This window comes from Nycticebus coucang, chromosome 7, assembly GCF_027406575.1.
Source record: "Nycticebus coucang isolate mNycCou1 chromosome 7, mNycCou1.pri, whole genome shotgun sequence".
Classification (NCBI taxonomy): Eukaryota; Metazoa; Chordata; class Mammalia; order Primates; family Lorisidae; genus Nycticebus; species Nycticebus coucang.
In genome coordinates this window covers 72046828-72074572 of record NC_069786.1, presented here as the reverse complement: position 1 = coordinate 72074572, position 27745 = coordinate 72046828, and the positions used below count along the sequence as shown (strand labels likewise).

Here is a 27745-nt window from a genome sequence, read left to right as displayed (position 1 = left end):
TTCAATTTTGATATGAGGACAATTAATGACAATTAAGGTTATGGAGGGGAGGAAAAGCAGAAAGAGGGACGGAGGGAGGGGAGTGGGGCCTTGGCTTTATGGGGGCAAGACATGATTGCAAGAGGGACTTTGCCTAACAATTGCAATCAGTGTAACCTGGCTTATTGTACCCTCAATGAATCCCCATAAATAAAATATAAGAATAATAATAATAAAAAGAATAGAAAAAACAATTCTAAAATTCATGTGGAACTAAAAAAAATAAAAAATAAAAAAGAGCCTGAATAGCCAAAATAATACTAGGCAAAAAGAACAACCTGGACTATAAGACCTATGGACTACATTACCTGACTATAAGACCATGATAACCAAAGCAAAGCAGAACAGAGAACTGAGAAACAAAACTATATACTTTCAACCAACTGATATCTGACAAAGTAGACAAAAACATACACTAATTTTACAGCACTATTCAACAAATAGTGCTGTGAAAATTAGATAGAAGAATAAAATTGGGCCCATATCTCTCATCATGTACAAAAATTAACTCAAGATGAATTAAAGATCTAAATGTAACACCTGAAACTATACAATTCTAAAAGAAAACCTAGGAAAAACTCTTCTAGATATTGACCTAGGCAAAGAATTTAAGAGTAGGCTCGGCGCTGGTAGCTCAGTAGTTATGGCGCCAGTCACGTACATCAGAGCTGGCAGGTTCAAGCCTGGCCTGGGCCTGCAAAACAACAACAACAACTACAATTAAAAAAAAAAATACCTAGGCATTGTGGTGGGCACCTGTAGTCCCAGCTATTTGGGAGGTTGAGGTAGGAGAATTGCTTCAGCCCAAGAGTTTGAGGTTGCTGTGAGCTGTGATGCAATGGCACTCTACCAAGGGTGACATAGTGAGACTCTTGTCTCAAAAGAAAAAAAAAGAAGGATTTATGACTAACACTTCAAAAGCAAATGCAACAAAAGTAAAAATAGACAAATAATACTTGAATTATAAAGTTCCCGTCTAGCAAAATAAATAATCAAGAGAGAAATAAACAGCTTACAGAATGGAAGAAAATATTTTCAAACTTTGTGTCCAATAAAGGACTAATTATCTAGAATCTACAAGAAATTAGAACAACTCAACAACAACAAGAAACAACCCCAAATAATTGCATTATGAAGTGGGCAAACACATGGATGGACAACTTTTAAAACAAATGGCCAAAAGGATGAAAATTCTCAACATCATTAATCATGAGAGAAATGCAAATAAGAACCATAGTGAGGTACCATCTTACACCAGTCCTAATGGCTATTATTAAAGAGTCAAAAAGCAATAGATGTTGGTGAAGATACAGAGAAAATGTAAGGCTTATACAATGTTGGTGGAAATGTAAGTTAGTACAACCTTTATGGAAAACAGTGTGGAGATTTCTCAAAGAACTAAAAATAGAACTACATTTGATCCAGCAATTCCACCACTAGGTGTCTATACAAAGGAGAGAAATCACTGTATCAAAAGAATACCTGCACTTGTGTATGTTTATAACAGCACTATTTACTATAGCAAGGATATGGAATCAACCTAAGTGTCCATTAATTGATGATTGGATAAAGATAGTGTGCCAAATATATACCATGGAATGCTACTAGTCCATAAGAAAGAATGAAATTATATCTTTTGCAGCAACATACATGGAACTGGGGGCAATCTCAAGTAAAATAACTCAGAAACAGAAAATCAAATACTGGATGTTCTCACTTCTAAGAGGGAGCTAAATAATGTACACATGGACATAGAGTGGAATAATAGCCATTAGAGGTGTGAAGTCATGAGAGGGTAGAAGTGTGGGAGTTGGGTATAGGATGAGTAATTACTTAATGGATACTGTATATACTACTTGGGTGATGGTTACACAAAAGTCCAGATTTTACAACTATTCAATATATCCATTTAACAAAACTGTACTTTTATCCCCTAAATCTATGAAAATAATTTTTAAAATAAATAAAAATAAATGATACTCATTATACACCAAAATAAACAAATAAATAAGACTGATAGATATTACATAATGATGGTAGGGTCGATCCACCAAGAACATAACAGAAATCTCAAATGTTTATTCACTCAACTATAGAGCTGCAAAAATATGAGAAGCGATACTGATAAAACTAAAAGGAGAAATAGAAAAATTCTCAATGATAGTTACACAGGCCAACATCACACTCTCAACAATTGATAGAAAAACTAGGCAGAAAATTAGCACAAATATGGAAAAATTGAACAACACCATCAACAATGAGTATCTAATCAACATTTATAGAACTAACTACCTAACAAAAGTAGAATATATAATCTTTTCAAGTGACTCAGAATGCATGCAAAGATATATCAGACCCTGGAGTATAAAATAAAATTCAACAAGTTTAAATGAAATGAAATCATTCAGAGTACCTTCTCTGACTACAGTGGGATCAAACTAGAAATTGCTAACAGAAGGATCACAGGAAAATGTATAGCACTAAAATATATATTAGAAAAGTAGAAAAGTCTCAAATCAATAATACAAGCTCTCACCTCAAGAATCTTGAAAAGTAAGAGCAAAATAATCAAAACAAGCAGAAGGAAGGAAATAATAAAGAGCAGAAATCAATGAAAATGAAAACATAAAAACAACAGAAAAATCAATGATACCAAGTGCTGGTTCTTTCAAAAGACCAGTAAGATTGAAAAACCTTTAGCAAGACTGACACAATCACATAGAAAGAGAAAAGATACACTCGCCAACATCAGGAATGAAACAAGGCATATCACCACAGACTGAAAATATCAAAAAGATAATAAGATAATACTATGAACAATTCTACATGCATGTAATTGATAACTCAGATGAAACAAGCCACTTCCTTGAAAAATACAAATCCACCATTAGGCACCCAATATGAAATAATATGAATATTCCTATTACTATTTAGGAAATTGATTTTGTAATTTAATAACTTCCCCAAATGAAATCTCCCGCTCCTGATGACTTCAATGAAGAGTTCTACCAAATATTTAAGAAAGTTAACACCTATTCTACCGTGATCTCTTCTAGAAAATAGATAAGAAGAAAAAGGAGATAATACTTCCTAATTTATTTTATGAAGCTAGTAGTACTCAGATATCAAACTTAGAGAAAAATAATACAAAAAGAAAACTACAGATCAATGATCTTTATAAACAGAAATCAAAATATCTGTGATAAAATATTAATATAAAATTCAGCAATGTATAATAAGAATTATCCACCAAGATTAAGATTGGCTTATTTCAGGGATGGTAGGCCAGTTCAACATTAGAAAATCAATTTAATCCACTCTGTTAACAGATTAAAAACAATTAGGAGGGAGTTGTGTTTGGTTGAGTTGATGAAAATATTCTGTATCTTGACCATTAATGTCAATATTCTGCTTAGGATATTGTACTATAGTTTTATAAATTGTTACCCTTTGGGATAAACTAGATTAAGAGTACATAAGATCTTTCTGTATTATTTCTTTCAACTCTGTAAATCTACAATTATCTCAAAACTTTTAAAAATACGGTTAACAAATAACCACTAAATTATTTGAAAGTTGATTTGAATTAGTTGCAAATATATAGCACACACTGTAGGGTAACCACTAAAAAGGGTGAAAAGCAAGGAGTTTTGCAACAATATGCTAAGAAAAGAAAGAAAATAAAATCATACAAAATGCTCAAACGAAACCATGAAAGATAGAAAAAGAGTAGAACATAACAATAGGAACAAAGAAAAAGAGCAACAAACATCAAACAGTAACAAATATGGTATATAATAACCTAACTATATCAATAATCACTTTCAACATTAGTGACCTAAATGCACCAATTTAAAGAGATTATTGAAGTGAATCAAAAAACAAGGTCTACATACATGTTGTCTACCAGCAAATCACTCTCTATATAAACACACAAATGATTAAAAGTAAGTGGATTTAGAGAAAAACCATATCAGCACTAATCAAAAGAAAGTAAGAGTAGCTATTTTTAATTTTAGACAGAGTAAGAGAGGTTATCAGGGATAAAGAAGTGTTTTACAGCAATTTGGGAGGCAGGGGAATGAGGATTCCTTGAAGCCAGAAGTTCAAAGCCAGCCTGGGAAGTATAGTGATCTTGGGCAACACAGTGAGACTCCATATTCACAAAAATAACTTTTTTTTTTTTTTGTAGAGACAGAGTCTCACTGTACCGCCCTTGGTAGAGTGCTGTGGCGTCACACGGCTCACAGCAACCTCTAACTCTTGGGCTTACGCAATTCTCTTGCCTCAGCCTCCCGAGCAGCTGGGACTACAGGCGCCCGCCACAACGCCCAGCTATTTTTTTGTTGCAGTTTGGCCGGGGCTGGGTTTGAACCCGCCACCCTTGGCATATGGGGCCGGCGCCCTACTCACTGAGCCACAGGCACCGCCCCCACAAAAATAACTTTTTAAAAAATTAGTGATGAGTTGGTGGCATGCTCCTGTAGTCCCAGCTGCCTTGGAGGAAGAGATGGAAGAATTGCTTGAAACAGCAGTTTGAGGTAACTTATCTAAGTAGACATAACAATTTTCAACATGTATTTACCTAATACCAGAGTATGAAACTACATGAGGAAAAAACTGATAGAATTTCAAGGAGAAATATTAATGATTAACAGATAAATCCATTATTCTACTTAGAAACTTCAACACCCCTAATGGACAGATACATCAGGCGCAAGTCAGTAGGGACATAGTTGAACCCAACAACACCATCAATCAACTTAATACAACAAGCAGAATACATGTTCTTTGCAAGACCTGATGGAAGATGAAAGTTTAATCAAGATGGACCAATTTCTGGAACCTAAAACATACCTTAACACGTTTAAAAGAGTAGAAACCATTACAATTTCTGTTCTTATACTACAATGAAATTAAACCGTAAGTCAGTAATTAAAAGATAACTGAAAAATCCCCAAATACCTAGAGAATAAACAACAAACTTCTAAATAACACATGTATCTAAGAAGAAATATCAAGAGAAGTTTAAAAATATTTTGAATTTAAATAAAAATGAAAACAAAACTTATCAAATATCAGAGGAAATTAAAGTAATGGTGAAAATTAAAAGCATTGAATGAATATATTATAAAATAAGAAAAATCTAAAATCAATGATCTAGATTTCCATCTTAGGAAACTTACAAAGAAGAGCATATTAAATACAAAGTAAGCAGAAGAAACAAATAAAGCAGAAATCAATGAAATCAAAAACAGAAAAACAATAGAGAAAATCAGTGAAATTAAAAGCTGGTTCTTTGAAAATATCAATGAAATCAATAGCACTCTAGCCAAGCTAACTAAGGAAAAAAAAATGGAACAAATTATTAATACCAGAAATGAAAGCAAGGACATCACTACAGACCCTATGGACATTGAAATGATAATCAAGAATTATGATAACTACTCTATGGTTACAAATTGGATAATTAGATGGAATGGACCAATTTCTTTATCTTTTCTTCCTTCCTTCCTTCCTTCTTTTCTTTCTTTCTTTTTCTTTTTTCTTTTTTTTTTTTTTTGACAAGATCTGATTTTATTGCCTGGGCTAGAATACAGTAGTGTCATCATAGCTCACTGCAACATCCAACACCAGGGCTCAAGTAATCCTCCTGACTCAGCCTCCTGCTCAACTACTTCAACATTCTAAAACGAATTGATATAATTCATTACATCAACAGATTAAAAAAGAAAACCCCATGTTCATATCAACAGATGCTGAAAAATATGCCAATTCATAATAAAATCTCTCAGTAAACTATGAATAGAGTACAACTTCCTTAACTTGATAAAGTGTACCTACAAAATACTCTTACAGTTACCCCATACTTAATGGTAAGGCAATTTTCATCTAAGGCTGAGAGCAAGGCAAGGGTCTCTCCTTTAGCCACTCTTTTTCAATATTATACAGGAAATCTTAGCTAATGTAGTAAGACAATAAAAGGTATAAACATTAATAAGAAAGAAATAACACTGTCTTTGTTCATAGATGACATGACTTTTTGTAGGAAATCAAAAAGAATCACAGATTTAGAAAGCAATTTTAAGAAGGCTGAAGGATACAAAATTAATCTATGAAAGTTAATCCCTTTCCTATATACCATGAATAAACAAGTAAAATTTGAAATTAAAAACACAATATCATTTACATTAGCACCCTCAAAAATTAAGCACACATAAAGCTAACAAAATATGTTCAATATCTATATGAGGAAAGCCACAAACTCTGATAAATGAAATGAAAGAATTGTCATAAGTAAATGTAGATATAGTCCCTATTCATGAATAGAAAGACTCAATCTTGTCAATATGTCATTTCTTCTCCACTTGATCTATAGTCAATCCAATCAAAATTCCAACAAGTTATTTTTCAAACATCAACAAACTGATCCGAAAGAGACAAAAGACCCCAAATAGCCAACACAATAGGAAAAGAACAAAGTTAGAGAACTGATACTATCCAACTTGAAGACTTACTATAAAGTTGCAGTAAGAAAGATAATATGTTGTTGGTAAAAGAATAGACAAACAGAGCAATGGAAGGAAAGAGGGAATCCAGAAATAGACCCACATAATTATAGTCCACTGCTCTTTGAGAAAGGAGTTAGGGTAATACAATGGAACAAAGACAGTCTTTTCAACAAATGGTGCCGGAACACTGGACATCCACTTGCCAAAATAATGAATCTAGGTACAGAACTTACTCCTTTCACAAAAATTAACTCAAAATGACCCTAAATGTAAAACACAGAATTATAAAACTGCTGTAAGGTAACAGGAGAAAACTTAGATGACATTGTGTATGGCATTGACTTTATAGATACAACACTAAAAGCACAATTTGTGAAAGAAATAATTGATAAGTAGACATTATTAAAATGTGAAAGTCAACATCAAGAGAACAAGAAGACAACACAGACTGGATGGATTGGGGGAAAGCATATGTAAAAGACACATCTGATAAAGGACTGTTATAAAAAATATAGAAAGATCTCTTAAAACTCAACTATCTGAAAACAAATGACAATCAAAAGATGGGTCAAAGACCTTAATGGATGGCTCAACAAAGAAGATCTATAGATTGCAAATAAACATATAAGATGTTCTACATCATATTTCAACATGAAATGCAAATTAAAACAACAATGAGACACTACTACACATCTATTAGAATAGTCCAAATCTGGAACACTGATAGTACCAAATGTCATTGAGGATGTGGAGTAACAGAATCCTCATTTACTGCTGGTAGGAATCCAAACTGTCATAGCCACTTTGGAAGACAATTTGGTGGTGTCTTTGGCAATTAAACATACTCTCACCACACAATCTAGCAATTATGCTCTTTGGTGTTGAAAACTTATGTCCATACAAAAACCTACAGTGAATGTTTGTAGAAACTTTATTAGTAATTGCTCAAACTTGAAAGCAACCAAGATGTCCTTCAGTAGATGAATGGATAAACTCTGTTACACATAGATCATGAATATTATTTAGTGCTAAAGAGAAATGAGCTATCAATCAATGAATATCATGGAGGAACCTTAAATGCACATTAGTAAACATAAGAGGCCGATCTGAAAAGGCTACACACTATATGATCCTAACTCTATGATGTTCTGGAAAAGCTAACACTATGGAGATAGTAAAAATGATCAGTGGTTGCCAGGATTGGGGGGTAGGTGGGGTGAAGGACTGAATAGACTGGGTATAAATGATTTTTAGGTCAGTGAAAATACTCATATGATACTATCATGATGGCCACACATCACTGTACATTTATCCAAACTCCTAAAATATACCACATCAAGAATGAACTCTAAGGTAAAATGTGGACTTTGGGTGATTATTATAATACAGGGTTGTTAATAGTAGCAAGTGTATGCTCTGGTGGAGGATGCTGATAATGGAGAGGCCGTGTATGTATTGGGGAAGGGAAATATGGGAAGTCTCAGTACCTTCTTCTCAATTTTGCTAGGAACCTAAAACTGCTCTAAAAAATAAACTCTTAAAAAAAAAACCCTAAAATCACAATTTAAATTAATTTTAGCTAATACTTTCAAGATAACAATACACAGAAAAATTAATTTGGGTTATGCTAATATTAAAAGAACTAAAGCAATTTAAGTTGTGATTTTATATGATTCCTTTGACTCCTTTGATTCCGTTGAGGTAAATTTCTGGCTATGTTGGTTTCGTGAGGTGGGGGAGGGTTCTTAGTTTCTGTTTGTTTCTTTAAAAAATTCACATTTTTAAAATTCAGAGCAAGATTTTCTAGGCATATTATAAAGCTTGAAAAAGAATCATGGTTCTTTAATAATTCAAATTACAATTGCCCTCTCTGTGCCCTAAATGATCCATGTGTTAAGGAATTGGGAAAAAATACTCAGGGCTTTAAAAAAATCTAAGTTCAGATAATTGTACTCTAGACCACAATGAACCTTAACTATTTTACAAAACACTTTGTTCTTAAATATTGGAGACAAAACACAGAAAACCATACTGTAATCCTCTTGCTCTGTCATGAATGAGGCTATGCTGTGCATAAATCACATCCTGTGTACACATGCTGTGCATAAATCACATCCTCACTAATTTATTAATTGAGACCTCACAGCTTTGAGTATGACAATGCTAACTTAAGTTCAGTAATCAACAAGAACAGAACTGCATCCCAACTCAGTTCCCCATGAACCCATGCCAGGTCCTGACACTGGCCTGGATGTGCACGGGCCCTGGGGCCACAGGGTCTGGGAGCAACCATACCTTTCTCATTTATGAGCCACTCTAGTGGGAAAGTCACTTGAGCTGGGTGAGCTTAGAATTTTTTTCTAAAATTATACCTTCTACCAAGGAGTATGATAAATAGAGATAAAGTATAACATGCAAATAGACTTGCTTATATTACAAATTCAAAGTGACCACTCGTACAATCATTCTCTGGACTTGGCATAGACTACACCGTATTCCTATTTACCTTTGATTTACTTCTCCCACTGAATTCTGAATGCCTAGTGGGCAGGTGTGCCATTTCCTTCACCTTTGTAACCCTTGCAGCCCTCAGGATAAGGTCTTGTACTTGATAGGTAAAAATATTTGTTGACAATGAAGATGACGCTGCAAGTGAAATGATTGAAAAGTAATAAACCATGCAGTTGTGCATAAGTTGTAGTACACTGGAATGATCTAGGAAGCCTGGAAAAATAGATTTCTGTGCCCCACCTCCTACTCTGAGAGATGCTGAGCAGTTAGCTTAGGGATCGGTATTTTAACATACTCCCTGGTAATTATAATGCAGGTGGTCATGTACTAATAACATTTAGAGAAACCAAGCTTTAGTAGTACACTTTATATCATGCCTAGTGTTTAGTTGTGAATACATATCCATGTGATACATAAAGTAGGAAACGATGACCATTGAAGTAAAAATCTGGTCTGCAGGGTCAAATGCAAAATTCATTTTATCACGAAGGTGCCAAGCAGATATTGTAAAACTAATCAAAACTTACTTTTCAGAAGTTAATTAACGTGTTTTATGTCCTAGTTATCTTAGCCAAAACTATATAGGTACATGCTGTCTTTTTGGCTCTGACTTGCCTCGTGAAGAGAAAATAGAAATGAAATAAAATGCCCACTGGGCTTTAGACTGCAAATGCATTTATCCTGCAGCAAAGCATTAATTTTATAAAGATAGCTGCACTGCATTATGCATATAGTTCATCGCGTTTGGCCCCCAAACTGGTCCCTCAGTGAGACATTTCCTTTTTCTACCTGCTGCTACTTAGAACAAAGGCTTTGAACCAGTAGCAACATTACTGTACTTTCTGAGGGTGCTTCCCTAAAGTACATCTTGTTAATATGTAGGAAGAATTGGTACAAAATTAAGAAAATTTGTGCAAGAGTTATACCTCCTTCTAACATAGGGAAATAGAGATAAATTAAAGGCGGCAAAATAAGATTTCTTCATGAGAACAAATCATACAAAAAAGAGTTATAATTTACTTTTGATTTTCATCTCAAGACTTCAAACTATTAAGAATACTGCCCATTTTCAGGTGGATAATATTTTAAAAACTAGGAAAATACTTCTCATTAGGCTGTAAAAGTGAAACTAATGATTTTGACATCTTCTCTATCTTTCTTATTATTTATAAAACTACTTTCTATTAATACATAAATGTCAAAAATAGTATTAAATCAATTTAACAAGAAATTGCAGTTCTGTAGAAATTATTAATGCATCATGTATATATTCTGGAACTCAGTAAAAATCCAGTATTCCCTGATGCTATCATGGATTCTATAATGAAACGAATATACCTGGCTTTTGTTGCTACTCAATAGGTGTCCATCTCAAACATTTCTCTTCTTGAGAATATGAAAAAAAATAAATGGACATTGGGGAGAAAATAAGTATTCTTAGATCTTGATTCTACTCCAACTTTGCAATAATTATAGTAATTACAAAGATAAAGGGTAAAAGTCACAAAGTGCTGGCTGGGACATTCCAGAGCAGGAGAAAGCTTGGCGCCATTTTTATAGTTATGCCTGTTAAGATTTAATAGATGGAAAGTTTCATTAGTGAGCTGTGCTGCAATTAACTTCAAGGAGGTTCCAGACTACTGTATGTTGCTGTTACTGACAGAAAACTGTTTAGATTACCCTCTTGAAAAAGCATATTGGGTTTTCAATGCTCCAATTACAAAAACTAGTAAGAGGCACAGTCTTTAATAGTTTAATGTAGAGGCTAGTTTTTGCTTATCACTTAACACATGGTAATAAAGGGTCATTATTCTTCAGTGGACATGCCATGGGTAGACTGTCTTGGGGTGAGTTGCTTTTGTGTATATCACTGTTTTCGTATTATTAACTTAAACTCCTCCATCTTCCCTGCTAGCTCATGAAGTCATGCCCTAATGATATTATGGCAAAGTTAGAAACTATTTCTCTAAATCAAAGATTTTTTTTCCTGAATCATGTATTCCACCTCTAATATAAAATTCTTGCCAAATCTAACAAGTTGGCAAATACAAGAGAGTAAAAGCTATGGAATCTATTGTCTTTCTTTTCTCCTGTGGCTAATCAGACTCTGGTCTAGCCTTGGAGGTTTGGACCTTGGACAGATGAGTGGGAGCTTGCAGACTCCTCAGTGGAGATGAAACTCTTGCTCCCCTTTATCTATGAAAACCATTAAAAGGGATCTGAGGTTATTCCTCACAAAATTACTGCCATGGTCTAAGTCTAAGTTGAGTAGACTTTATCAAGCATGTCATTTAATTTCTGTATCTTACTATAATATGGCTGAACCATAATGGTCCTCACTGTTATATTTTATTGTATTAAACCCCAGACTGGTATGGTTCTTTTTAATGACTTGAAGAATGAAACCTGCATTTTATGACTTTTAAAATCTGTCTTGATACTCTTTCTTCCTATTACAACCCACTTGCCCCCTTTATTCTACATATGTTCCTATTAATAGGCTGCAGACTTTTGAAGTGTGGCAAGCATATAGCCATGATAAGCACTTTCAAAGACATGTTAGTTTTTTCAGACCAGAAGAGCACAGTTTTGGTGTGTAGAAACAGTAATTTAGTTGGGCAAGCAGCAGTGGAGTGCCTAAAAGCTGGAATGCCTAAAACCTGTGGACCAGTGTGTTGGATGCTGTCTGAGCAGCACAGATGAGTCCATTTTCTTCTACTTAAATGTTAAGTCTGAATGTGGGTGACACATGATTTGACCTTGTATCACGTGATAATGATAACATGCAGTTGAGAAATTGTGGATGGATAAGAGACTATGGGCTAGCTACTGTCTCTCTGACCTTGGCTTGTCTCCATGGTACCATCCTCTCCCCAGTCGATGATTCTCTGCAAAGTTCTAACCCTCCTTTTTTCCTTGTTCTTTTTTTAATTCATTACACCTGGCCATACTGTGTCCCAAAACATGACAGGTGTGGGGACAATGGAACTATACAGTAGGAAGCCACACTTAGAGATTCTGCATCCCTGCCAAGAGATTACATGACTAGATAACTGGTCATGGCACAGCGCCCACCTCAGGACGAGACTGCCCAACCCTTTCTACACACCACAGTTTTCTAAATTTTGATGTGCTTTGGTGTTTTATTAAGGTCGGTTCTGTTCCTTGGAAAACTTCTTCTGGCTTAGTTCTGAGAAAATCATTAATACTTGGGTTAAGGTTGGGTCAGACTTTAAGAGATCAGTATGTTTATTTGGGTTTTATATATTTATGGTTGGTTTCAGTTTCTGCTCTTAAATACCAGCAGCAAATTCTTGAGGTTTGTGAGGCATGCGTCACATTTCTTTACGTCTCCTTGTGACACAGTGTTTGGAACATGGAGTTAGAAATCAGACTTGAGAATTATAGTCTCTTTGTCACATTGAGTAAGTTTTGACCTCACGTGCGGTACCTTTCATGGTCTTGTATATTTTTTAACTCCTCTATTAATCAACTTGTTTGTTTATCAGTTCTCTCACAAGAGAGTAGTTAGAATTAATTAATCTTTAAAATGAAGATAGGCAGTGTTACATATCAGAATCGGTTTGTGGTGTGTGGAATGGATCACTACATTTCGCATATTTAGCTATCTTTATTGGTCTACATTTTCATTTGAAGAAACATTCAACTTTTTATAAGCAAGGACAGTATAATATACAATACTACTAAGCCTAATATTCAAGAATGTTTTCCTACATGTCTTAGTATTAATTAGGGAACAGTTCTTGTTTGACATGTTTACTTTTAATTCTTAATAGCCTTCCAAGTGGGGGGATGCAGTAAGTGCCCAGAAAAACTAACAATTATCTAGTCTAAAGAGCTTTGCATTTCACTGTAAAATGAAAATTGTGAGGAAATTGTGTTTTCTTTCTGCTCATATTAACATTTTCTTATCCATACTAGCTAAAGGTTAACTTGTTTTTGCCATTTTTATGAAGTGAGAAGCAGGAACTTTGTCTTTTTATGAAAGGAAGCTCAGGAGTGCCAAGCATTCATTAGAGATTGAAATCAGAAGCGACTGTGAGATTGAGAGTATAGCTCATTGTACGAGCCCAATTTGCACTTTTGTAGGTGCTGATATTAGAAGGAGTAAACATGATTACATATGAGAAATGAGCCTTCATTTTAGCATAATGCTCGTGCATGTGTGGACACAGGGCTCTGTAACTTTCTGAGAGAAAAGCAGATCTCCAGAAACACATCTTAGAGTGGGTGTCACCACACTAAGGCATGAGAGTAGAGGGATCTGGTTTAAGTATAGCCCAAAGATCAAGGAAGAGAATTCCTCTTCCCTTTCCTTCTCCTCTTATTTTCCTGAGTAGCTAAGTCAATTTCTTTCTCTGCTCCATATAATTGCATGATACAACCAGGCAAAATGTTAAAATATTGGTATTTTCACAAAATGGCAGAGCATAAATGATTGGTTTCAAATCTCATTTCAAAAGTATTCAGGGAGTGGGAGAGCCTGAGGGGAGAAGAGGGGTTATTGCTTGACTTCGGGGAATTTGAACAGCAATGGTTTCAATAATGGTATCTTCTCCTGGGAATCCAAGGTGGAGGGATAGGAAATAATTGTGTTTATTTGAGTTTTTCAAATTGATTGGAAATATTCTAAACCTCTCTTGAAGAGAAAAAGAGAACCCCAATGTTTTAAAACACTGCTCTCCAGCCACTGGGCTGGAGTTTTTGCTGGAATTTGTCCCATAATTTCTAAATGAATGAACCGAAATAAGAAAGGTATTATACTATTTTATGCTGAATTAACCTCACTATATACTGCTAAACATCTATCTCTGGAGACACATCATAAAAGCTAAACACTTTTACCACCATGGCAGTGTTAAAAAGTATTTCATATTTTATTACTTGGGTGTAAAATTACTAATCAAGGGTGGGAAATGACCAGAGGAAAACAGGAGAAAAAGAGGCTCATTGAAACATGCTGAAATATTACCAAGCTTTCATTGAATGATTTCACTTGTGTTTTCACCCCTCATCTTTCAGCGCCAGCACCTTTCAAATAAAAGACAATTTGTTTAGAATAATAGCACTATAGTAATTAACTACCACAAATGAATGGATTCTACTTTGTCCAATAGTGTCATCGAGGCAGAAGAGCTTCTATAAATGCACCATTTATTTCAGTGAGGACCAAACTTTTTTTTAAGTTGTGGACTGGTTCTATAATGGAACATTCCTTTCTCTCATGTGAACATGAAAATGTGCTGCCCCAGAACTAAGGGAATACTTACATTGGTTCTAGAAGGACACTGTTAAGTTGATGTCTGATTTTTGGTAAATATAAAAAATATATATTTTGTGTGTATAGGAAGAGACACAACCATGGGGTGTGTTCCTAAGACTACCACAGTGCCTAGCATCTGGTGTTTATGAATGAATGCATTAACATATTGTGCCAGTCCCATTCTCCCTTTGACTAGATGTGGCCATGCGATGGTCCTGGCCAATGGGATGTACGTGGAAGTGTGCGGTGTTCCATTTATGGGTTATGTCCTTCAATAGAGTTGGACAAGACGGTGGGTTCCTAATAGTGTGGAGCTGCTAGACCAACCCGGGGCTGCTGGCATTCCACTTTTATGTGAGAAAAAAATTTCTCTTGTTTGGGGCCCTGTTTTGCGGTTATAATTTGTGTTGGTGTTAGATGTCTTCCTTTCACCAGCTGAGCCTGCTTCCTAATCGGCTTTCCACAGAGTTATACTTACTTAATCCCTGACCTTTGATTGATAATTTTCTAATGTAGATACTATTGATAAAAATAGAGGCAATTAGGTTATCACAGCTGATTAGAATTGAGCAAGTATGTGAATTACCTATGGCAACGAAGGCTTTGGTTTAACTATTTTTAAACAATCATTTAAACCTTATTATCACTCTATTCACTATTGCCTGCAGGTGATTCCAAGTGGTGATGGGGGAAAAGGGATAAAATGTTGCAAAATCCTAGGTTTAGAACTGAGGGCAGCCAGCGGTGCTTTTCCTAGGAAGGGTTTCTACTCAAACCTCATTTAGGTAGGCAGGAGGGACAGAGTTTTTCCCAGAGGATTCCCCTCATCTCAGCAAAACAGCCTTCCTCCCTACCCCGCGCCCCTGTTGGTGAGCACTGTGTCCGTCCTGGGTAACAGGGTCAGCAGAAAAAGAGAAGCAGCTCCTACTGACCTCCTCTTATTTGTACTGAAATGTTTTTACCTTCTAAGCAAGAGCTACTAAACAGAAAACATTTTGAGTTTCTGCATCGGACTTCAGGCTTGATGTGTGGGTTATAAGTCTTTTACTGTTAGCAAAAATTTACCAACAGTTTTACCAAGATGCTGTACCAGAGATTTTCATGTAAAGGAAAGTCATTCTGGAGAAAAATCAGAAGCTGTAGGAATAGCCTGCTGTTCCCTTCTGGGAAAGTATAGAGAATAGTGATGAAACATGAGTAGGTAAATCTATAGATACAGCTCTAAAACTTTTCATGAAAGTGTAACATACACTCAGGAAAGTATCCAGACTATATAGATGTCCTCTTTATAGATCAGGAGGTTTCATACAGGCCAAACACTCCCATGTTCAGGCTTATGAAAATTCCGGTATCTTCTGTTATTCCTCTTAAATGTTTCTGTTTGAAAATTGAGCTCAAAAATGTAAGTATCCAAAAATCAGGAGTCCCTCCTATTTCCAACAAAGGTTAAGTTGCACAAGAGAAAATGTTTGTTATTAATGAGAAATGTCACCATTTGTATTTCAGCATTTTATTGTGTTGCTCCAGAGATTCAATGTAGTTGCACCTTCTTGATATTTACATGACTATACATGTAAATGAGAGTATCCAGAGCAATTTGTCTCAGTCTCCTCAGTGTCCTGGTCACATCCACATATGTTCTATTTGTCTTTACTGCTTCTCTGGTAATCCAGGCAAGTAGCCGAACCTCTCTCCAGGCCTCAGTTTTCACAACTGTAGATGGGTCACAGTCACTATGCACCAGATGGTGCAGATTAAGTGATTCAATATGTAAAGAGATTTACATGACATTTACCTGAAGGAAGACATAACCAAATGTTGTTTTGGTATTATTATTATTAATGCCAATATCAACTGATGCCATTTGCTTCTGAGTTTGGGGAAACTATAGAAATAGCCACATAATTGTACTGACTATGCAACATCCTGTTTCAAAAGGACAGACTAGGTTTGAAGTGAAAGTCGCCAAAGTTATGTTCGTTGCAGATAAAAGGTGTTACCTCTTGTGAGAGCAGTTTACATGTGGGCTTGTGGTTACGACTTTTTTAACTGATGAATTATCGTGTTGAAATTGATGTATCTCTGCAAAGACTATTTCCAAATGGTCTTAAAGAAATGTCATGTAGCATTTATTAGAGTCATTGCAACTGGGACGCCTCCCACTTGCTTTGATTTAATGACATTACTTCTGGTTAAAAGCCTTAGGTAAGGCCACACACAGTGGCTGGTGATTTGGATAATTAGAAGGAATGGCAGAGGCCTGTCTCTTTACAAGGAAGTTAGCAGTGACATGCAATTAAAGCAAACCATGTGGGGAGCCAGGTAGCTCTATGGATACAGTAGATTGGGTCAAATCAAACATGTGAGATAGGTCTACGGATTACAGTAGATTGGGTCAAATCAAACATTTTTTATAGAATTCACTCCTTCCAGAAAGGATTTCTTTTTCCCCATTTAAAAAAAATTTCAGCGATTAACTATGTTATTTTACATAAGCAGACAAGAATAATAATAAAACTCTATTATTATTGTTCTCATAATTTTCCGGACTACATAGGCCAATTACTAAAGCTGTTTATCCAATGAGGCATCTGAACCTTACTGATATATTTTTATCAGTGTAGTGTTTTCTGCTTTAAGAGATGATTTCACATCTATTCCTATTATGACAACTGTAAGCAAGGAAAGGAGTTATTATAATGTCCTTTTCAAACAAAGAAACAGAAGGTAAGCTCTGGTAAGGCATTTGTCACAGTTGTTTTATGGTAAAGACAAGATTAAAATTTGAGTCCTGTGACTCATGTGACTCTTTCCAATACGTGGAACTGCCTTCTCAGGCACACATATGAATTCTTGCTTTGAGCTTTGCAATAGTACAGCTGTTTTTTTCTCTTCCTGCAACACTGCCGTGGTCATGAGTGCCTTGGAGAATAAGCTGAAAGCTAGGCCTTGTCTTCAGAAAAATGGATGCATCCACCCACATGTGAAAATGTGCATTCATCTTCAGGTCACCATCTAAAATCTTCCTGGGCAACAGAAATACTAGCGAAATACTGGCAAAATACTAGCCTGGGCTTGATTCCCGCTGATTGTGCGCACCAGGCATTCTGGGGAAGAGGAGGAAAGAAAGCAGCACGGGGTCATCAATGTTCAGCCGCCGACTCCCAATTAGTTGCTGCACTGCGCGCGTCTTGTTGGCTCGAGCGCCACAACAACTTTTGAAAGTGAGTGTTATTATTGGACCCATTTTATGGATGAGGACGCAAAGAACACCTGGCCAGAATTTAAAGCCAGATGGCCACTTTTCCCTGCTATGCCGCACATCTTCCCAAAGCAGTAACTGTGTGTCAGCGCGAGCTGTTTCTCCAGGAGTCAGCCCACACCTGTGTGTGATGCTGTGGCTGGGAAGCTAGAAAGGGGGTTTCTAGAAAGTTTCAACCGTAAGGGTTCCTTGGGGAAATCATTTTCTCAGGGGCGATGGGTTGAACGAGAGGAGAATTGTGAAGTGTAAAAATGCCCAGATACAGGGATAGAAAAGATGAGGGCAGCATCCATTGGGTGGTCCGTTTCTCTTGGGATATGTGTTGGATATTCAGCTGTTGTATTAATTTTTATGTATTCCATGCTATGTTTTCTTGCTGATTTGGCAAATGATTAACAAAGTTACTGAAATAGCTTGAATAAACCTCCCATGGGTAGAGCTGCGTGTGGGTAGGGGAAGGTAAAAGGGAAGTCCCTACATTTGGGGTTTCCTGAACCGTAAATAATGGTTGTGTTGCCATTCCCAGCAATACGCTCCTGCCGTTAATTAACTTTTATGGAATGCTATGCTGTTCATGACTTTGGCCTCTCTCTGCTCTTGATCTATATGGTGTTATGTGGTGTAGACAGCAGTGCTCACAGGTGGAATTTGTCTAACAGGGGGATCTGAATAAGTCTGATGTAAAATGCCTGCTAATATATGGCATGTCACTACTTTGGGTGAGCAGGAGGGGAGAAGGTGATGATGGTACCCCATCCACGTTCCTGATGATTATTTTTCTGGCACCTCTGCATGGGTTCAGAATACCTTGTTCTCGGTGAGGTCAAGTTTTAAGGTCAGACTTTGCTGGTGTTGAGAGCTCTGAGCTGCCACTTTAAGGCAGTGGTCTGATGGCCCATGCTTGAGAGGGGGAAACACAGCTTGGAAGGACCCAGAGACAGAGGCCCTGCTGTCCCACCCATCACAGAAACTCTGTTCTAGACTCTGGCACAGGAGATCGGAGTCCAGCTTTTTGAGGTGGCCCACACCAGTATTAACAATCTCACCTCACCTTTGACTAAAGCCTTTCTGCTTGGTTTTCAGAGGTGGTTTTTAAATATTAGCATACATCAGGTCACCTGGAGAGCTTGCTATGTCACATGTTGCTGGTCCTCACTCTCAGGAGTTTCCAGTTTGGTAGGTCTGAGTAGAGCCTGAGAATTTGAATTTGCAACAAGTTCCCAGAGGATGCTGCTGCTGCTATTTCAGGGGCCAAACTTTGAAAACCATTGCCTTTGACTAGGATTACAAGGATCGTGGTTTAACAGCCTGGGCTTTGAAATCAGACAGCCCTGACTCGAATCCCATCCTACCGCTGTGATATTTTAGAAGAGTTGCCATGCCTAGGCTTCATCACTGGTAAGAAGTAGTTTGCAGTGCTCGCTTCGGCAGCACATATACTAAAATTGGAACGATACAGAGAAGATTAGCATGGCCCCTGCGCAAGGATGACACGCAAATTCGTGAAGCGTTCCATATTTTAAAAAAAAAAAAAAAAAAAAAAAGAAGTAGTTTGCAAGCATTTTGTTTGTTCTGTTTGCTTTGGTTTGGTGAGGACTGAATGAGATCATCTGTGTGAAGGGCTCAGCACGCTGTCAGGCACAGGCAGCAATGTTGCAGATACGAGCTCATGCTATTTATTAGTGAATTCTGCCTCTCAGAGCTAGGTCATCAGAATTGCTGGCCCAAATTTTGGGACACAGAGACCAAGTTGGAGAAGTCTCTTTGAAAGTTAAGAAGGTCAGAGAAAAGGTAGGTTGGAAGAATCAGTAAAACAGAGACCATGGGACCATATTCAGTAAGACTGTCTGATGTGTTAGGAAGAAAATAAAAGCAAAGAAATCAATTTTGTATTCAGAAGTGAGAAAGTCACCCCCTAGAGATGTGGTATGAAGAGGGGCTAAAAACGGGAATCCTAAACTGACCATTGGGTCTAGCAGTTCATATGTAAAGCCCAACAAAGTGTTATTTCTGCAGAGTTGAACTGATGATTTTTCTAAATGGAAGTAAAAAGATGAAGACTATGTAAACCAGGGAAAGCGAAAGTATATGATGGAGGGAGGCAGCTCTTTGTACCTGTGTTAATTAGGATTTCCAGAGAAACAGAGTCTTATATTTGTTATAAGGTGTTTGCTCATGTCTCACACCATTGCAGAGGTGGAGAAGTCCCACGATTTGCAAGCTGGAGACCCAGGAGAGTTGGCAGTGCTGTGTGAAGACCTGAGGGCTGCAGAGCTGTGACACCAGTCTGGGTCTGAAGGGCTGAGAGCCAGCCCCACAGGCAGAGGAATGACATTGAGCTCAAGTAGTCAGGCAGAGAGCAATTTAATCTTCCTTTGCCTTCTTATTCTGTTCAGACACTGAGTGGATTAGATGAGACTTGCTCACTTCGAGGAGGGCCGCCTGCTAACTCAGTCCCCCAATTCAAATGCTGATCTCCTCCAGAAACACTCACATGTATACACTCAGAAATAGTGTTTATCCAGCTAATCTGAGCACTCCTTGGACCAGTCAAGTTGGCATATAAAATTAACCAGCACAACATGAGGTGTCTATTTGCAAAGACAGTGTGTGCTGGGGCCAGTTATGAACCAAATAATGCTTTGTCATCTTGGGACTAACCTATTCCTGTCTTCATCTTATTTCTTCTTTTTGATGGGCCTTTTACTCAACAGAGTGAATTGTAACTTTCTATCACCTTCTCAAGCTGCACTCCACTGGCAAATAATCCCCAAGAAAGAATTTACAGGCATTAATTGTTATCACAGTATAAAATTATATCCTAACTATGACCACATCTTAGGATTGCATTTTCAAGCTGTATTTCTTGGGATTATGAATAAGTGACTGGTGGAAAAGACATTCTCGATGAAACACACATTTGAATAATCAGGGATCTGAGAAATTGTAAACTTTAAAAAACAAACCAAAAAAGCTGTTTAATTTTGATGAACTCTGTAGTGATCTTCCCATTTTTAAAAGTTTTCTGGATTTTCAGGTTTTTTTATGAGCTACTGTTTTATAACAAAATATGAATCAAATTGTATTAAAATAAAAAGTTTAAATATTAAAATTTAAATATTAAAGTATATATAGTTGAAGCCACCAAATGTAGCTTCTGGCTTTGTTTCATCTGCACACCATGCTTCCTTCACTTCTGTGGAAGAAGTAAGGGCAGCATGTTGTCAGATTCTAAAACAACAATTTTGTTTATAAAACATCCTTTTTGAAAAGGTAAGTGAAGGCAGATAGTTTATGTAACTGTTAAACACCTCGGGTATTTGCTTTGTTGGAAACCCCCGTGCCCCAGTTAAAGACATGAGCCAATGAGGCATCCTGTACAGTTAACTGCTCAACACGATTAGTCTAAAGAAGTGAGTCAGTCATTGGACAAGTCGTGGACACAAAAACCTTCCAGTGGGCAGGAGCACCACCCAATCTGGAAACTGCATCCCACTACTTTAAGCTTGAGTGGTGGCAGGTTGCCATAGACATCAGAGCTACACTTGCAGGCAGCAGCTCAGGGAACAGGCTTTTTTGAAGAAAGACTATCCACGGCCTCCCACTCCCCCCAAAAAAAATCAGATCGAGTACAAATTATAAGGGCATAACTTCTATCCTTTGGAAATCTTGACTCCATTCCCAGGGAATGTTCAAATTTTTCCAATGTAGGCTGGATGTGCTCTATACATCACATTCTTCCTAAGGTGGGGAACACTTGGTGTCTCTGATGTTTTGAGGATAATCAAGGCCCCAAAACTCTCAAGTGAAATGCCTTCAGAAGGAAACTGATGTCTGTTAAAATTAGATTAGAAAACAATATATGTTTGACATTTTAGAAAGCAACCTCAGGCTGTTGCGTCCAATGGCATGGGACAATTTTTCTAATTGGTGCTGAAGCAGCTTAACAATGCTTGCCTTTCTTTGGTAGAAGTAAAATAAGATACTAATTGGGTATCACTCAGACCAGAAAAGTCAATTGGACTCCTGTCTCTAGCGGACCCTGAGATCGCCATCACATTTCCAGTTTCTGGAGAGGTGCCACCTCCAAGTAGGAACAAGCCATTTGGGCTTTCCTGAGCAAGAGTCTTCAAACAGAGCAAGTTCAAACCTAAGGGAAGGGAGTAGGAGGTACTGTGCTGACCTGTCTAGAACACCAATTAAGAACAAGAAATGGTAAGTGTAATTTTGGTAAATTTTAATTTTTTACCTGAAAAATTACTGGCTTTTTTCTTAAGTAATTTTGGAACTGAATGAAAAAATTAAATATTCTTAATTCTTAAGCAGTCAGCCCTTTGGTATAAAACTGCCAAGTATCCCCTACCAAAAAAGGAGAGCATGGAGATTAAAAAATAAAATATGAGATCTGGCTGGACAAAGGACTGCACTGTTATGAATTATACATCACAAAGGAGACACGGAGTAGGCCTGCAGGGCCCACGTGGAGCACACACCAAGGGCAGTCAGGGAACCTGCACTTGGCAAAGAGCACACTGAGCTCTTCTGTTTCCTGGCGCCCTACAAGTTTGGGTGAGGTGTGTGCTCTCCTTCCTGGGGCAAACGACCCTGCTGACAGAAAGCTCCTACACTCACGCCCGAGATGCTCCCTGATGGGAACAATAACGCTTGCTCTCACTTACATTTATATGTCTGGGCTTTTCTCAATCTATTTCTCAGAAAGAAAACTCAAATACTGGCCTGTCTGCTTTACGACCAGACACATGGCAACTCTATTTACTAAAACTTCACTGCCAGGCACTGTATTATTTGCTTTGCATGCATTGGGTCTTAGTCAATCCTTGCAAGTTCTGTGAGTTAAGTGTGATTCTATTCTACGGAGGAAGAAGGTATAGCTCAGAGAGGGTAAGTCACTTGCTAGTTCTCAGATAAGGTAATGTGACCCCGGAATGTTTGATCTCACATGTCTCTACTTTCCTTTGATATTTAAAGCATTGAAATGATTCAGGATTTTCTGAAATCTGTCATCAAGCTTTTCCTTGGTTGATCTCTGGATATGGAACACTTCAAAACATAACCCTTGAGATCTCATAAAGCATGATGACTATGAGGTATTAGAAAAAGGTTTGAAAGTACCAATAATCAACTGTTGGTAAACGTCAGTGATATTAAATTTTGTGGTGCATGTACACACACACACACATGCAATTTCCCCCTACAGGACCTTGAAAGACTAGAAGAATTACAGGCTTTGACAGGGAATGGTTTCCTTGTAACTTGATACAAAACCCCCTCAGGGTCTCATCTTATTAAGTACCAGAATCTTCTCAATTGGGGTTACTCACTGACTACTGGCTCCCCAGTTTGAGACAGCCAAATCCTAACCACTAGACGACCAGAGAGCATTGAGATCCCCAGTTTGATTATATTTTCAAGCTCTATTATTTTTTCCTTTAACACCTTCAAATGATTTTATGCAATGAATGGAACCAGACGAAAAGACACCAATGCCTCTTTCATCTTCTTAAGCAAATGCCCAGAGAAATTACATGACAGTTTTCAGATTGCAGGTTCTTCTAATGGTGTGAATCCTTTAGGCCTTTTGATTCCTAGAAGTGTGAACCAGTTTCTCCCCAAGAGACTTTTTGCTGTCCCTGTGACTGTAAGTTGGAGCTTCCTAGGGAGGCAACATTTCACAACAAAACTTCAAGAACTATCAGCTGTATTATTGACACAAACTTGAATATATTTTGGTTTCAAACCTAAAAGGGCTTCTGAAATAATGTTGTTTAAAATGTATTTTTATTTATTTTAGAGTTGGCTTATGGTTGCACCAATGACCATTTCTATTTTAAAATTAGCCAGAGGCATTTTTTTTCTTGACCTTCTGAAAATGATACAACTCCTAGATTTTACTGGCATGGTACCAGAGAATGGGGACTTTCTTTCTCAACTTCTCTTTAGTGGATGTGAAGAGTACATGACCTGCCCTTTAGAATTTGAACTGTGGACTGTCAAATTTGTAAGCAAAGCACCAAGGAAATCCTTGGCAGCACATATAGAAGTTGGTTCATCTGTGACAATGTGCAAGCTTTCTGGGGAGAGTATTTTCTTTTATTAAGAAGAGACAGCTTGTCTATTAGAAGCTGCTCCTCATTTCCAAGGAACATAGAGCTAGACTAGGGTATTTTATTGGGCCCTTAGAAAGGGGATGTTCAAATCAGTCAACAAGCTCAGAGATCTCCCAAATTGTTGAGTTGAGAAAGGCATAGTTATAGGTAGGGTAATGCCCTCACCAAATTATTTTTATGAAATTTAAGTTCCTTCACAATAATCGATAGGGCAGATAATAAGCACTTTTGCAAACAATCTGATGTGCTATCAAATGTCCTCATCTTAAATGAAGCAAGAATAGTGAGAGGCTTTAGAAGAACCTATGTTGCGCCTCACAGATGTTCGGGGACACAGCTGGAATGTGTTAGGGCAACTTTATCTTTTATGCTTCAAAAACTAGAAGCCTCTCAGCATATGTAAACAGTGAGGATGCTTTTCTTCACAAGGAATAGAAACCCATTTCAAGCAGGAAAAAGCAACAGAGACAACTTTCTGGGGCATAGATTCAGCAAGCCTGAGGCTGAGGCTGCCTTTGTAGATTACAAAAATCCAAATCATACACTCTCTTCTCTCTCTCTCTCTCTCTTTCTCTCTCTTTCTCTTTCTCCTAGCTTTATTGCTTTTCTCCTTCAGCTCAAGAGCTTCCTTCCTTCATTTAGATAGCTTCAGGATCACATAATCTAGTTTATCCCATGAATGACTAAAAAAGAACTTCTTTCTCTTAGAGTCTTATATAAAATCCAAAAAAAAAACAAAAAACAAACAAAAAAAGAGTTCCATTTGGCCCTGCGCTGTTATATGCTGATCACCAGCCCACTATTTCAACAAATGTTTAAGGCATTGACTCAGGCAATATGACAAAAATCAAAAAAGGACCCTTAAAGTTTCTTGATCTCTTTCTGGGTGATGTGACTCATGTATATAATTCTTATACTTTAGAAGGCTGAGGTAGGTGCATTGCTGGAACTCAGGAATTTGAGACCAGCCTGAGCAAGAGTGAGACCCCATTTCTACTAAAAATTTAAAAACTAGCTGGGTGTCCTAGTGGGCACTTTTAGTCTCAGCTAATAGAAGACTGAGGCCAGAGGATTGCTCAAGCCCAACAGTTTGAGATTGCTGTGAGCTATGATGCCATAGCACTCTACTCAGGGTGATAGAGTGAAACTCTGTCTAAAAAAAAAAAAAAAAAGTTTCATGATCTATTACAAAATATAGAAGGTGTGGGACATTAACAAATATGATGTCATTTTAGGTGGCATGTACTATTGTGACAAGAGACATCTAAAATGATAATGGAAATCAGGTCAACTGAATGTGACCCAAGCTTTTTTAGGAAGAGAAGTATTTCGTATGTTTTTTCTTTTTCTTTTCTTTTTTTTTTTGCAGTTTTTGGCCAGGGCTGGGTTTGAACCCACCACCTCCAGCATATGGGGCTGGCACCCTACTCCTTTGAGCCACAGGCGCCGCCCTTCATATGTTTTTCAATAATATATTTGGTTTCAATGATAGGAAATCAGGGACATGGAACAGTCATTCCAAGGAGAAGGCAGAATAGAAAGACTGTCTAAGAAGCAGGAAAAATGGAAGTTAGGGGACTGATTTCAATAAAATATAGGTTTGTTTTTTTTTGTTTTTTTTTTTGTAGAGACAGAGTCTCACTGTACCGCCCTCGGGTAGAGTGCCGTGGCGTCACACGGCTCACAGCAACCTCTAACTCTTGGGCTTACGCGATTCTCTTGCCTCAGCCTCCCGAGCAGCTGGGACTACAGGCGCGTGCCACTACGCCCGGCTATTTTTTGGTTGCAGTTTGGCCGGGGCTGGGTTTGAACCCGCCACCCTCGGCATATGGGGCTGGCGCCCTACTCACTGAGCCACAGGCGCCGCCCAAAATATAGGTTTTATAAAGGAAGAATTCTAAGTTAGGAAGAAATTTTGATATCAGATCATAGGGGGCTTTAAAGTTTTCATTTCAACTTAAGTTGTTTCCACTTTGGGGGGGAAGGCTTTGTAGAGTCAGTGAAGATTTTAGAGCAAGCAGAGATAGGATCAAATTATTCACCTGAGAGTTTCAAATGGTGGTTGTAGCTAGGAAGGACTGGATAGGGAATCTACTTAACTACGATTTCAAGAAATGCAGCCTAACTGCAGGTGGGAGGAGGACAGGAGGGCACCCCGCACGTGTGTGTAGAAGGTGAGGTTGCTTTTCCAGAAGTAAAGCTCTAAATTTTACACAGGGTTTTGAGTGGGGGCTATAAATTGTCAGCCAAGATCAGATTTTATGTGTATCCCACGGTCCTGTCTTCTCTTCTAAATTCTGATTCACATCTTTAACCAGAACCTCACACTTGTATGTCCCACAACCACCTCATGCTGAACACCTTCCCTCCCCTCATCTTTTTGTGGGAAGCTTCATTTTCTTAGCAATTTGGGTGTGGACGTTCCTAGGAATGGATAATGACTTGGGTGAATCTCCGTGATCTCCTCAAGCCCTACCATTGTTCTGTGGCTAAAAATCAACTTAGAATGAGCCGAGTGGACAAAGTGAGAGGGGAGAGGAAGCACATAAAAGTCATCTGCAGACACAGGGCCTAGGTGTAAAGGCATAAGGGCCGGGTGGCAGTCTGCCCTCTGTGCAGGCCATGTGAGCTGGGTAGAGTGAGATGGAAGTCTCACTGCAGACAGACCAGCAGATAAGAGTCCCAGACCTTTTGAGCAGTGGTTGAGTAGAGATTTTCCCTTCCCCTCTGATATCTGAGTCTTGGAGACCTGTCCAAACATAAGCTCCCTTGCCGTAACTCAGAAGCCCCTACAAGGCCTCATCTGGGCCCATGTGTATTAATGTGAAGGCAGGTCAGGGCTTATAACCAGAGCCCCAAATGATAATAACTTAAATCACATAGAGCTTTATTTTTCTTGGGTAATAAAAGTAACATAAGCACCCTAGGTGGGATATTGCCACTCATAATACCAACGATCTAAGATCCTTAACACACAGGAGTATCTATGTTATGGTTTTATTATGTCCACAATCCCACCAGCAGGAGCAAGAGAGGCCCTGTACAGGCACAATGTGAAAGCTGTATGCATACACATCATTCCCACTCATATCGCAACAGCCATAAGTTGCTAGCCACATGCTGTGCACAGCCAGAGGCATTTGAGCCATGTGCTTAGCTAATAATAATAGCGGACATGAATTTTAGTGCTTCCTGAGAACCAAGCACTTTTCTAAGAGCTTTACACACATTGATGTACAACAACTCTAAGCGGTACGTGCTATTATTATTCCCATTTTTCAGATAAGGTAACTTAGCTACAGGGAGGATGAGTAACTCACCCAAGGTCATCAGATGGTAATTGATGGTGAAATTCAAACCTCACGGCCTGATTTAAAATTTGTGATCTTAAGCATTCTGCAATGTTGCCTTTAAAATTCAGGTTTGGTTACTAAAGGACAAAGGGGAGAATGAAAATTATGGGGCAATCAGGTGACACTGCCATAGATCCCCAGTATCCACATCTGTCACATGCAGTTTCAATCCTTGGGATCCTCTCCCTGGTCACTCTGCACTTTTTAGTTGTCCAGCGCATTGTCATAGCGGCCTACGGCCCCTGCCCCACATCCCTGCAAAAGTGACTGATGTGATCGCTTCTGGTCTAACCTCCCTGTTTCTAGCTTTGCCATGTTCCTATGTGTCCTGGCAAGGGAATGTTCCCCAAGTGCCACTTTTGTCATGCCATGCCCCACTTCAGAAACCAATAAGAGAATAAACACTACTTAACTGGATCGACTTCCTTCTTCTAAGCCTGGCCTTCCAGGTCCTTTACAATTTGGTTTCAAACTTGCAAGTCCCTCCTCAGAGCCCAAAAACTCTCTCTGCACCTGCTAGATGGCTCTAATTTTGCCATGTGTGTTCCTGAAACTCAGCTCTTTGGATAGAAAAGGAAGAGTCATCTATATTTTGACACAGGAATTTTGCTCATCATTTGACCACTGAGAATGACTGTGCCTTGCTCCTGTTTGCT

At 37.9% G+C, this 27745-nt stretch overlaps 1 non-coding gene across 1 annotated transcript; it reads left to right on the top strand.

The window, feature by feature from the left end:
- The first annotated feature begins 19023 nt into the window (after positions 1-19023).
- Positions 19024-19130, top strand: LOC128590920 (U6 spliceosomal RNA). Its single transcript, XR_008381382.1, has one exon. It is a non-coding gene; the product is annotated as a U6 spliceosomal RNA (small nuclear RNA).
- Positions 19131-27745: the final 8615 nt, after the last annotated feature.